Source organism: Vigna unguiculata, chromosome 5, assembly GCF_004118075.2.
Source record: "Vigna unguiculata cultivar IT97K-499-35 chromosome 5, ASM411807v1, whole genome shotgun sequence".
NCBI classification, from domain to species: domain Eukaryota; kingdom Viridiplantae; phylum Streptophyta; class Magnoliopsida; order Fabales; family Fabaceae; genus Vigna; species Vigna unguiculata.
In genome coordinates, this window is record NC_040283.1 from 35,407,807 (window position 1) to 35,418,413 (window position 10,607).

The window sequence follows — 10,607 nt, forward strand, 5'->3', positions numbered from 1 at the left end:
CACGTCCCTGGCCGTCAGGCGACACAAGCCATGAAACCCAGTTTTGGGTTTTCCTATGAACGGCCTGTTGGTGGAAATTGACCTGCCAGGCGATGTGAACCAATTTTGGTTCGATTTTGATGTTCTGGATGTTTTTAGATGACTCTAATCAGAGGGAAAGCAAATTTTAATGGTTAAGGGGTGATTGGATGTCAAATGTCATTGATATTCATTTAATTGATGCCTAAATTGGATGAAAAAAGTAGGAATATTATCTTAGGGTTGATGAATTGAGAATTTCTATAGTGGCAGCAATCTAAGGGGAAAATGTGAATGAATTCGTAAATGGGAAGTGTTAGGGATGAACCATAATCCCAATAACTGGGATCGTATCCTATGGAGTTAAAAATTTATGGAAATCAGAGTTGTTGTGAATGGGGTTAGGTTCGAAGGTGCAAGAACCGCCTGACAACACCCATTTGGCTGCCAGGCGCCATACCAGAGAGGTGTGTGGTGTTCTATTCACAAAAAACGTTGCTTTTCGTACTTTTCGCGTAACAGAAACCGCCAGGCAGTAGTTTAGTCCCGCCAGGCGCCACCTTCCTCACTTCTAGGCACTACGCACCACCATATTTTTCTAGTTTGCGCAGTTTTTTGTAAAACTGCATTTCTCGGTTCGTTAACCGGTCGATTTAGGTGAAATTTTAACAGGTGGTCCATAACATGTTGTTCTTCACTTTGAACGATAGAGATTGGATTTGGAGGTCAATAGCTAGAGATATACATTACTTAATATTGCTGATTTTGGAGTCTATAAAATACACGAATAAGCTTTTGATAAGTTCAAGTAACTTCTAATGAAACATGATTGGGTTATGTGGTAAGTCTCTATCAATTTGTTAGTCACGTGTGGAGAATTGGTTTGGTGAAGGAATGGGTGTCAATATTAAATTGCATTCGTGCATAAGATCATGTGCTTAAAATTGTCAAAGTGTTGTTGCTTATATTTTGTTTGAGCATGCTTGGGATGGTCTATATGACTAGGGGATGAATGCACATGTGAGGTGCTATAAGGCCTGGGACATTATAAATGGCAATGCTTTTCATTAGGGGTACTCTAGAATGAGAGCAAATGAGAGCAAATGGTGTGAAGTGTGTTTGATCCTGAACTAAAACCAGTACTGCATAAGTACTAGTGTAACGCCTAGCGGTGGTGATCGACCCGCCAAACAACGACATAGAAATAGGGGGTTCTAGATCATGGTGGCGCTTGGCGGAAAGGAGGGGTGCGCCAGGCGGAGTCTGCAGTTCAGTAAATACTAAGTCACGTAGCGCTTGACGGCAGAGGAAGTCCCACCAGGCGATAGTTGCAGTGACAATGAAGACTAAGGCGCTTAGCGCTTGGCGGTACATGTCCCTCGCCAGGTGATTTGGAAGCGGTAGCGCCTGGAGGTACGTGTTCCCCGCCAGGCGATTTTGCTGTAATAGATTGGTGTTATACTTCCTATTATGTGCATGATCTACAAGGCTTCTAGGATATCTTAAAGGTCGACTTGCTGATGTTCCTTGAGTTGTGGCTCAGAACGTATCTCTTGAGTTGTGGCTCGGGATAGGGGTTAAGCATGTGGTATTCCTTGAGTTGTGGCTGGGAATCATATCTCTTGAGTTGTGGCTCGGGATGGCGGATGAACACGAGGAACTCTTGAGTTATGGCTCGGGTTGGCGAGTGTTGCTGGTGTGAGTGTGTTGGTTGTGGCCAGTACGGATGGGTCCATATAGATTATCCTCCTCAATAATTGACTGATGAGTTTGGTAGTCTTGGGACGTTACGAACTATGTTTGTATTGGAAACTCCACCTGGCGTTACGGTGTGTGATCCGTAGCATGGTTTCCCGCACGTGCTCTATCGGTTGTGGTCGATAGGTATGGCAGCAAGACAACTAGAGGTACTCACTAAAAGATGTAGAACACGAATAACATGGTGGTGGCCATGTGTTGTGATATCAAAGGATGGAATTCCTTTGGTGTGATTGTGTGATTTGTATATTTATGTCATATATATATATATATATATATATATATATATATATATATATATATATATAATTTTGTTAGCTCACCCTATTTGCTCGTATTTGGCGATAATCGTATACGCAGTACACGGGAGCAGATGATGTTGCAAGTGGATCTGGTGAGGCTTAACAGCGGAACGGGGAAAACTCATGGGAACAATTTTATAGAGTTTTATCATTTATGGTTTTGGAATAAAGATGTAATCTATTATGAGACTGTTTTGGTATTTTATTGAATTTTGAGAAGATTTGAACTTAGAGTTATTTTTTATTATGAAATAAATTATTTGAAATTTTCCGCGTTTTTGGGAAATGGATTTAAAATAAATGTGATTTTATTTTCTTATTTTATTTTATTATTTAAACCCGTAATATCTAGTCGGGATGTTACAACAACTACATGAGTTGGGAGAGATGCGACTCAATGCTTATGAGTCATCCAAGAGTTATAAAGAGAAAGTGAAGGCCTATCATGATAGGAAATTGGTGAAAAGAGATTTCAAACCCGGTTAGACCCATTTACCATCAAATAGGTGAAATCTTATGGGGCAGTTGAAATTGAAGACCCATCCTCACAAAAGAGTTGGTAGTTAATGGCCAAAGGCTCAAGCCTTATTTGGGTGGTTAAGTTTTGAGGATGACCACCGTAATGCACCTGAGTGAAGCCTAGAGTTCTTACCCGTCAAGCTTGTGATGTTAAGAAAATGCTTCCTAGGAGGCAACCCAGCGTTCTCAACCCTTTCTTTTAATTCAATTTGCTGCTTTAAGTCTTGTTGTGAAAATTTGTGTGTTCGTGAAATTTGGTAGTTAAGTTGAGCATGCTTTCCTCTTTTTTTCAATTCATGTGTGCATCAAGCCTTTGATGTTGCTAATGTGGTTTTAGGTGTGTTTTAAGTTAGCCTTAGCTTCGTTTTTGTTTGAATGCATGTTTGCATAAGTGTTGAGTGCCAAGGTTCAAAGGTTGAGAGGAAAAACAAAGAAAATCAAGCCATTGCAGCTCTGATGCTTAGCCTTGCCCTGTACCGTTCAGCGTCAACCAAGAAACTGACCACTATAGCTTCAACACTCAACTTTAGATATGGGCGTTCAATGCCACACCAGAAAATTTGAAACTTTTGTTTTTATCAATACAACGCTTACCATTAGAGTGAGGGCTCTGAGCGCTGGCTCGCGCACCAAATCTGGTTTCTTTGGGCCAATGGGCACAATGTTTTGGGCTTCTTTTTAAAATTTCACTCTCACTCTCTAGCCCTACCTTCCCAATCCCCAATCTCACTCCAGTCAAAACCCTAACCCCATCTCACAATCCCAATTCATAAATTTCAAACCCTAATCTTACAATTTTCCCCAAATCTCCCTCAATTCAATCGACACCTACCCACGCTCGCCACTACCATCCACTCTCATGACCAAGCCTAGCACCATTTTCGCTCTTCCTCTGCAACCACACGAACACATCATTTTTGCACTTCTCTCCAAACACCAGTCGAAACCCTTCATTTAATACTCACGCAACCGCTCATTCTCAAGCCAATTCACTCATTATCATGACCTACACCAAATTCTAGGGGCAAGCACTTGCAAGGCTACTTCTCTCAATTTCTTGAACTCTTAAGCACTCTTCACAATTATGTTTAGCTGAAGTACAATAAGCATTGTTTTTCCTCTAAATTGAGTGTTATGTTACTTCAGTTTCTTTTGTTTAATGAATGTGTCCCTAATTTTTCATTCCAATACAATGTTGTTTGGTCTAGATTAAATTAGGGGTGTATGTGTTGCCTTTTCCTTGTAGTTATAGTGATTGTGAATTGTATGTTGCTGTTGAGATGAGGTTGTTATGCCACTCTTGTCACTAAGCTAGTTTGTGTGATGTTCACTGCTTAGTTTTTCATTAAGGTGTGTTATTGTTTTGCGAAGCTTAGCTTTTGATTTTTTCGTGCTGTGCTATGTGAAAATGTGTAGGTTGGGTCAAGTTCTAAACCAATTTTTTGTGCTACTGCAGTGCTGGCTAATAGTACTATGTTCAGGCCATGATTTTGGTTGTTGTTCAGTGTTAGTGGTTTAGTTTATGTTAATCCTAGCTAGTTTTGTTGAGTCTTGTTTTGTGGGATCCCGAATTCTGCATTTTCTCTGTACTTTTTAAGTTATGTCACATTAGTATAATCATCTTTTTAATGCATCTATTGTCCAATTGCTGACCTTGAGGTGCCGTCATATTTGTTTCTTGTTGAATATCTTTTTTGTAGGATGGCATTTTCCTCTGCTCCTAAGCGCTATAAAGCAATTGTGGGTCAATCTTTATGCGGCCAAAAGCGGTATAGAAGTTCTATTCCCATCGTTTCGTCACCAAGGAGCATGAAAATAATTTTTCCTTGGTTCAAAACCGAAGGCTTTTGATGGAGAAGCCATTTGGCCTTTTACTTGGAGAAGTTCCCGAGTTCTTAGAATGATATCTCCGGAGAGGGTGGAATAATTTGGGGTTTTATCCAGCTCATATGAACATAACTATAGTGAAAGAGTTTTATGCCAATGCAAAGAAAATAAATGATGAAGAACCTTACCTAAGCTATGTTCGAGGGAGACACGTCCCATTTGATGCAGTGGTTATCAATTCCTTCTTGGGTACAAAATGGGAATTGGGCGACACACCATGTAAGTATGCCTAATTATGGTAGGATGGTGTTGACTATAGGGAGATAGAGTGGGCCTTGTGCATCCCGGGGGGACTTTTACATTGAACAACCAACAACAACCCACGAAAATCCTTAGGTGCAACCTCATTTCAGCGAGTAAGATGTGGATGGCTCTCATGCATGCCAATATGACTCCATGCTCACATCCCTTTGAACAGGTGCAAGCAAGAATGCATGTTAAATCTTAAGGACTTTATGAATATATCCTCTTTAAGACAATTGAAGAATGTCGCATGACCTATCACGAAAAACTGAATGCAATAGAGACATTGCCAAGGTCCATCTTATCAAAGTGGCTATTTAACACAAATTTTGTCTCAGTCAAAAGTTCAACACTACTTCTAACAAGAAGAATATCATCAACATATAAGACAAGAATGATGATATGACTCCCACTACTCTTCAAGTAAATGTAATGATTTGAGGCATTTTTCCTTGAAGTCAAAAGAATGACCACATGATCAAATTTCGAATATCATTGTCTAGAACTTGTTGTAGCTCATAACTAGATTTTTTTTAACATGTAAATCAAATTCTCTTAGCCTTATTTAGGAAAAGCCATCAGGTTGAACCATATAAATGTCCTCATGGTGTATTTCAAATCCATCAAACACACTGATACGATCCTATCCAGGAAAGAGTATGATCATTTCTGAATTTGAATCCTCAAGAGGCACGACACGAATAAATGAGACAAGAACGCGAAATAAGACAAAGATGGGGGACACCACAATCTAGCAGATTGATAAGTCAAGTGAAGATTCGCCATAAAGATGTTAATCTTTGATAAGAACCGAAGGCCTAAGCCAAGAACAAAGAGAAACCTCTCTTTAATGGAAATCAAATTCAATATATGACTAAAAGTGTCCACATCAGTTTTTAGTACCTTTATTTATAGGCACATAAGTTTAAGCAAACCTGCAAACCCTACAAGAAGGCCCAAGCCCAAAATATAAAAGCATAAACTAATTATAAAAGAAAGCTTAAAGCCCAAAAACATAAAATATAACTAATTTCTAAAAGAAAACCCAAAAGTCCATCTTCAAGTTCTTCATGTATGGAATCTTGGGATAGTCCTCTATCATTCCCTCATTCTTAAAAAGAATTTGTCCTCAAATTCGTACCACTTGAAGTTTAGGAAATAGACTTCTATTGTACCCTCCTTCTTAAAGAGAATTTGTCCTCAAATTCGTCTCACTTGAAGATTCTCTTTCATTCTCCCTTGTTTGGAGAGAATTCAACCCGAATTCTGAAAGGTCTTCCCGGGTCAAATACGTACCTTATAATGATATATTTGATGGCCCTACAGTCATTGTACATCGACCCCAATCTATCTTTCATAGGTACTAGAATGACTAGAATAGCATAAGGACTCAAACTTTCCTTAACCGATCCTTTGTCCATAAGTTACCCCACTTGCTTCTGTATCTCTTTAGTTTCTTCAGTGTTACTCCTATAGGTTAGCCTATTAGGAAGGGATGCACCTTGAATGAGATCTATATTATACTCAGTACCCATTTTAGGAGGTAAACCATGAGGGATGTCTTTAGAAAAGACATCATCATACTTCTTGAGAAGTTGCTCCATACCTAAAGACAAATAAGCTTGCACAGAAGAGAGATAAATATTGTTAGGCATAAGCAAATATAAGGGTTGTTTCTTAATAAACGCTCTGTTTATTTCTTTTTCTCTCAATAAAAGGCTTTTATCACTCTTTATTTTTTTACCTTCCTTTTTCTTGCCTTTTTTCTGGAATTTTCTCTCTTCCTTCTTTTCTCTCTTGCTCTCTTCTCATTCTCATCTTAATTTGATCCTCACAAACTTCTCTAGGAGATAAAGGTGTTAGGGACACCTTCTACCCCTTAAACAGGAAAGAATACTTATTGGTTATACCATCATGGGTTACCTTTCTATCATATTGCCAAGGCCTCCCCAACAACAAGTGACTCGCCTCCATAGGTACCACATCACATACTACCTCATCGACATATTTACCTATAGAGAAAGCAATGTTCACCTGCTTATCTACCATCAATTCTCCATCCTCACTCAACCATTGCAAAGTATAAGGACTAGGGTGCATAGATGTCACCAAACCAAGCTTTTCCACTAGCCGTTTACTAGCTACATTTGTACAACTTCCTCCATCAATGATGAGTGAACACACCTTTCCCCTAACCATACATCTAGAATGGAAAATATTTTTTCTTTGGGTCTCATCTTCCTCCTTATTCATACTACCCAACAATCGCCTAACAATCAAGAGATCTCCCTCTACAAGGGGGACTTCACACTCCTTTTCCTCTTCATCACTACTAGATGATTCAGATGATTCACCCGCGGAATGCTCACTAATGTACTCACCATTCGCCAACAACATCATAGTACTTTTGTTGGGACATTCAGCTACGATATGTCCTCTACCCAAACATTTAAAACATTTTATTGCACTAGAATGTGAAGAATCATCATTACTAGCTTGAGAAGTTACTTTACCATTTGAGGACTCCTTCTCCTTAGATTTAGGAATGGTAGAAGTAGCTCTCCATGAGGTGGATGACTTCCTATAGGCGCTTCTTCTCTTGAGCTATTGTTCCACTCTGGTGGCTTGGTGAATAAGATCCTCCAAGGTCTCATAATGGTGCATTTCCACCACATCTTGAATCTCCCTATTTAATCCATTCAAGAATCTAGCCATTGTAGCCATATGTGTTTCTTCTACTTCAGTTTTCATCAAGGTGACATCCATCTCTTGAACATACTCTTCAACACTCTTATTTCCCTGTGTAAGTCTTTGTAAATTGTTGAAGATCTCTTCTTTATAATAAGGAGGCACAAATCTTTCCTTCATAGCTACCTTTAATTGCTCTCATGTAGAAATTGGTAACCGCCTTCTTCTAGCTATGTCCACGGTGATTTGATTCCACCAATTCATAGCATAGCCTTCAAACTCCAAGGAAGCCATAAGCAGCTTATCATCATCCTTATAATCGTAAGAGTTGAAAATTTGGTCAAGCTTCATTTCCCATGCCAGGTAGGCTTCCGGGTCATTAGCTCCATTAAATTTAGGAATTATAATCTTCCTCCACATCTTATCTCTTCAAGGTGTGTGGTTCCCTAACTCCTCTCGTCTTTGGCCTTGTCTTGGCCTAAAATCATGCTCCTCCTCATCATTATCCCTCCTAAGCAGGTGGTTTCCAATTGCCTCTCGTCTTTGGCCTCGTCGTGGCCTAAAAACATGTGCCGCTTCATCATTATGAGAAGAATGGTCTAAATCATCATGTCTCCTTCTTCTTCTCTCTACTCCCTCTAATATCACGCTCACATCTTCATTAAACTTTTGGAGCCTTTCGAACTGTTGTTGATTGTTTTGTTGCATTTGATTCATTTGTAATGTGAGCTTATCAAGTGCAACCATAAGTGTCGTAGTCTTAGGTGATAGAGGCTCACTATTCTGGGAAGAAGTCATGCCCTATAAGCAAATGTTAGCAACAATATTTTATTTATTTATTTATTTTCTTTTGGACCTTACCACTCTGCTAAGTGTTTCACTCAATTTTTCACTCGTGTATCACACTTATAGGCTTTTCTTGAATGTACTCTCTTGCCTTTTACCATTCAAATTCCCTTTAGGACTTGGCAAAGAATTCTAGTAACTTAAGCAAAGAGTGAACAAACAATGTGAAAAATGTTACGAGATATAAATCTTGACTTTAGAGGACAAAGAAAATTCAAAACTCTAAACAAAACTTCAAAGAATTTTAAAGACACAAAACAAGAAAATTAAAATTAGAAAATAATAGGACTACCAAAGAGATTTAAATGAGACAACACATAGACTTTAAAAGAAAGACTGATTGCAAGTAGATATCAATAAATCACAAATAAATTGCAATAAAAGTTGTGTTGAACTCCTTTTTTTTATCCTTCTTTTATTACTTTTTTTCCCAATATATATTTGTTTCCTTTGGACTTGATCCACAATATTTTTTTTTTGTTTTTTTTTGCAATTCAACAAAAAAAAAACAAACTTAAACAATTGATCCTTCAAATCCTCATACTCATGTAAATCAAAAGTAAGTGTACTTGCAAATCCCAAACACAAAAACAAATAATTTCCACGAATCAAATGTAGAAATACAGAATTTAAATAGAGAACCGAAAAGAAAAAACAAATACGCCAAATAAAAAAAATTCAACCAAATTAGAAACAACCTTAGGGGTTTTACTCCTTACAAACGAAACAAACAAAATTTAAAAGAAAAAAAACAGAACAAGCAGACATTGAAAAATTGTAGTTTTTTTTATACGACGGAAAAAATAACATAGAAGAGGAAATTCAAACCAGAACCTGCTCTGATACCAGATGATACGATCCTATCCAGGAAAGAGTATGATCGTTTATGAATTTGAATCCTCAAGAGGCACGACACAAATAAATCAGAGAAGAACGCGAAATAAGACAAAGATGGGGGACGCCACAATCTAGCAGATTGATAAGTCAAGTGAAGATTCGCCACAAAGATGTTAATCTTTGATAAGAACCGAAGGCCTAAGCCAAGAACAAAGAGAAACCTCTCTTTAATGGAAATCAAATTCAATATATGACTAAAAGTGTCCACATCAGTTTTTAGTACCTTTATTTATAGGCACATAAGTTTAAGCAAACCTGCAAACCCTACAAGAAGGCCCAAGCCCAAAATATAAAAGCATAAACTAATTATAAAAGAAAGCTCAAAGCCCAAAAACATAAAACATAACTAATTTCTAAAAGAAAACCCAAAAGTTCATCTTCAAGTTCTTCTTGTATGGAATCTTGGGATAGTCCTCTATCATTCCCTCCTTCTTGAAGAGAATTTGTCCTCAAATTCGTATCACTTGAAGTTTAGGAAATAAACTTCTATCATACCATCCTTCTTAAAGAGAATTTGTCCTCAAATTCGTCTCACTTGAAGATTCTCTATCACACACTCTACTTGAGTGTTCCAATTTCTTACAAGAAGCTCTCTAGACAATAATGGTCTCAAGAGTAAGAGTTTGAGGCTCTTCTTCTCTTAAAGAATAGTCCATATTGGTAATTACCAAACACAAGTCCATAGATTCTTTTCAATCCTAACAAAATTGTCCCATCCAAAATTTTGACCCAAGTCAATGGCATGGGCAAAGAAGCCTATATAAAAACAATACATAAACACTTAATATGAACAATTATTGTGCAATAAAAAATGAATGTTCTAAATACACATTCAAACATGCATGCCTATAATACCAAATTTCTCAACCATTATGATCCCGCCTAAGGGTCCGAAATCATAATAAATAAGAAATATAATTAAAAAATAAAATACAATGCATAACTCATGTCATAATGAAATCTAATACTGATAGGGTACAAGACAAATAATTGACATAAGATAAAATTCAAAATACATCATAACATCAAGAAAGAAAATAAAATACAAGCATGATTGACATTGATGTAATATAAAATTAATGAATGAGATAATTAAATTATCTCAATCACACAATATTTCACATCTTCCTTCCAAACATCAAGTTGTTGACATGCTTACCAAGTCTCTTTATCCTACTTCCTTTCAAGAAAACTTGTCCAAGATGGGTCTACTCAATATTCATACTCCATCTTGGAAGGGGTTATTAATGATACTCAGATCATTCCTCTGGCCCACTGGCGATAACAATTTCTATTGCATTGTTATTTTCCTGTTTTACTTTTTTGTTAGAATGGATCTTGGTGTATAAATCCATATCTCTAAAATATCGTTGAGTTGATCATTTTCACTCCAAGGACTATTTGTTTTCTTTTCTCTAAAGCATGTTATCATATCGCTAAATATAAGTT